Source organism: Pteropus alecto, unplaced genomic scaffold (assembly GCF_000325575.1).
Source record: "Pteropus alecto unplaced genomic scaffold, ASM32557v1 scaffold129, whole genome shotgun sequence".
NCBI lineage: Eukaryota > Metazoa > Chordata > Mammalia > Chiroptera > Pteropodidae > Pteropus > Pteropus alecto.
The window spans coordinates 1,165,540-1,165,812 of NW_006442597.1; positions in this window are offsets into that span (position 1 = coordinate 1,165,540).

Consider the following 273-nt stretch of genomic DNA (forward strand, 5'->3'; position numbering starts at 1 on the left):
CCCACCGCGCACGTTCGTCTCAGGCTCCGCCCCCGGCGGGGGCGGGCGGGGCCCGTGGAGGCCCTGGAGGCCCCACTTCCAGGACACTGCCTACCACTTCCTCCCTGTGAGAACCCCTCGCTCCGTTCTGGCTCCCCTGCCTCAGCCTCTCGTGGTCATCCGCTAGGTACATCCCCCAGTGCACCCCCGTCGTCGATACTTTGAATCCATAAAAATGAGGCCAAGAACCTGGCTACTTCGCAAACTGCCAGGCGCGCCATGAAGGAAAGCGAG